Genomic DNA, 3,438 nt, shown 5'->3' with positions numbered 1-3,438 from the left:
GTTATACACCATACATTTGTATTAAATGCCCTCATTTTAAATTCTAAGATTCTCCAGCCTTTCATTAATCCTGGGATATATAAGAGAAACAACTGAACAAAACTTGAAGAACAAGCCAGTAATAAGTATGACCTTAAGTGGGGTGAACCAGACCTGGTCCTTGCCACAACTGGTTAGCCCACCTAGGGTGGAGTCTTTCTCCTTAGGTGATGTCTATTGTTTTGCTAAGTCTGCAGCTTCCCTAAAGGAGCTACTCCTTGCTGAGCTGCTTCACCTGCCTTCCAGACAAAACAACAAGATGTTAATGAGCTCACAAGATCCTGGTATAGTGGGAGATGCTTCCCCTCCCTTTATAGCCTCAGACTCTGAAATACACATTGGGCCTTGATCAGAAACTTGTCTTGGTCTCATTTTATTCTTTTCTCTCTGTCCTCCCATGTAGCCCCATCTTTCCTCTCAGGAACCCAGTTCATGTAGCCAGTGATGGCTACAATCAGCATTCCTCCTTGTTCTTTTCTTCAGTTCCTGTCTCCCAAGTTCTTGTCATGGTTGTGTTATGCTTTGGATTCCCCGATGACATCTAAGTCAAATGAATCCTTTCTTCTCTAAGTTGTGTTTAGTCACTATGTTATTACAGAAATAGAAACCAAAGGCTGATATTGTAAGATCCCAGTAAACAGGGACATCTCAGAATAGCACTGGGAGGCCAGGAATTTCCTTAATAAGATAAGCTCAGGAACTTTAGGAAGGTTTCAGAACTCTCCAGAAGGGAAAGGCTAATTAACATTCCTCAGATCTCAAGGTGAGAAACAACCTGTGCGTAGGGACACATTTCTTAGTGTAGACCTTTGCCCACCTTCAGACAAGGGAAGTTCTTGCCACCTCATTCCCTAAAGACCAATCAGTTTAAAATGTCACACTGTTCTACCAATCACATTGTGTCTAATGGCTGCTGCCCTGAAAACTGTATAAAAGCTCACTGAACAAGTTGTGCTCCTTTCCTTAGGGTTTGGGACAACCTCAGTGCACTGAAATAAAAATCCTCATGATCTTTGCAAAAATGGATCAGGCTCCATGTGATTTACTCAGGGGGTCTCCAGTAAGCTAAGGCTCTACAGGGTCTTACAATATCTTGTGATTTGTTCTATGGCTTCTTATATACTTAGTAAATTCACTTATTTTAAAACAGATGGCTGACTAACAGATCACCATCTAGCCTGTATAAGAACCATTAGGAAATTGTCAGATGAACCTGGACTCAGTCACAAATTAGACAACACTGTTAAATTGCTGGGAGGCATGGTGGCAATTTGAACTGTGAAGATGGTAGGGTAAATAGAAATTTTCAAAGAAATAAAGATTATAAGTCCATTTATATATTATTAGAAGTGGGTACTAGATGATTACATAGTAGAATGAATGTTCATTCATTTTATAAAAATTCAGATTTTATCTCAATCAGCTTTATTTTATTTTTATTTATTTAATTTTTTTTTTGAAGCAGAGTTTTTCTGTATAGCCCTGGCTGTCCTGTAACTCACTCTGTAGACCAGGCTGGCCTCTGCCTCCCAAGTGCTGGGATTAAAGGCGAGGGCCACCACTGCCCAGCTTCAATCAGCTTTTTAATGAAATCATTCCTGGCCATTTTCTGAAAATATCCATGAATGCTTCTTTGAGAATGTTGACATTTTATTTATATCTTTTTTTTTTTTTTGAGGTTTCAGGCAAAAATCTCTAAGGTAGTTTATTTTTTTTCAGATGAGTTTTGAAAAGATATAATTCTTTGTTTTTTTCCTTTTTCTGCAATTTTCTTTCACTGAATTGATGACCAAGGTATGTAATGTTTTACAAAAAGTTTAATACAGCTTTGCTGCCTCAGCATGCAGTAGCCACAGAAATATGGAGTTTACTTTAATGGCACCCTCACATTCATCCTTAGGTCACAAACAATCTATAGAAAGCCACTATTGTCACTTTAAATATAGCTCATTCTTTTGGTCTTAGATTCCCTTTGTAATATTTTTTTTTCACATCTCACTTTAGCATTCAACCCATTGGCCTTGTACTCAAATTCTTCTCTATAGTTAAATTAATTATTCTTATATTTTCTGGTTCATGGCTTAGCATCTAAAGTAGCTTCTACTTGAATATTCCTTCACAGATTTTCATGGAACTAGTGGGGAAGCACTTATTGTAATAACTTATTGTAATATTATGTGTCACTTTAGTTTAAATCTCACTAGCAATAACTTACACAGCTTATTTTTGTCATTGTAATACCAAAATACCAGTCTACCATGGGAATTTAAGATGCTAATTAGACAGAAAATGCTCAGAGTTCTGTGTGTAACTACGTGTCACAGAAAAGCAAACCTAAGAGAGCCTGTGACATGTAAAGAGCTCTCAAATATCACACTCTGTAAAATGAAGCCCCTTGAATTGCACAGGATGGCAGTTGAGCTTTCTAGCCTTTAAAAAAAAACAAAACTGCTGCCTGCTTCATCCTCTGAAAGTGTATTCTTTCTATTCTTCTACAGCTTCTATTCTTTGCTTCAAACTATCTGTATGTCTCTGTCAAATACCTTATTCTGAGATAAAGGATCCTGGAAAATCTTTTAAGGTACCTAGCAAACCACTGTACCAAAATAAGAGCCTGTGAAATCTCAATTTATCAATTTTTCCCTCATAATATTGCTTTACTTGTTCTTTTGTGAATGAGTATGTTTGTGTGTGTGTGTGTGTGTGTGTGTGTGTGTGTGTATGTGTGCGTGTCTGTCTGTGTGTATCTTCATATGTATATGTAACAGGCGTGTGAATGGAAGTCAAAAGACAACTCTGAGTGTCAATAATCATCTTCAGCCATGGTCTCTTTTGTTCACTGCTGTCAAGGCTAGTTGACTTAAAAGCATCTAAGAATTCCTTTGTCTCTACTTCATAGTACCTTTAGGAAAACACTTGGATAATGGGATTCCTGCCATACTAACTCTGGTTTCTCTATGATGCTGGGTACTCAAATTTTGGCTGGCAAGTTTGACTAGTTTTACCAAATAAGCCACCTGTACAGCCACGCTTTGAAACTTCTCAAGAACTCCTTTCCTAAGTCTTGCAGTAGGAAATCATGTATAGACATGGAACTTGGCCTCAGAAGGAGGAAACAGTTGAGAATGTAATGCAAAGTAGACACTAGGAAGTGAGTCAGCTTATATTTGAAGAAATCAATGTAGTAGAAATATGGAATACAAAAAGGAGTGTTTCAGGTTGAAGAGGGGAGGAGGATGAGTATGCACTGAAACTGTTATTAATGTATTTCAGATCCTGAGTGTGCTGCTTAATGAAGTTTGTTCATTAAGGTAAGCTGCTCTTGGGTCAGTTTGAAAGACCCCCGGAACTGGGGAGATCCTTACTCAAATCTCGGGATGACGCGACCACCCAATGACT

This window comes from Mastomys coucha, unplaced genomic scaffold (assembly GCF_008632895.1).
Source record: "Mastomys coucha isolate ucsf_1 unplaced genomic scaffold, UCSF_Mcou_1 pScaffold20, whole genome shotgun sequence".
Classification (NCBI taxonomy): Eukaryota; Metazoa; Chordata; class Mammalia; order Rodentia; family Muridae; genus Mastomys; species Mastomys coucha.
This window is presented reverse-complemented; position numbering follows the sequence as displayed.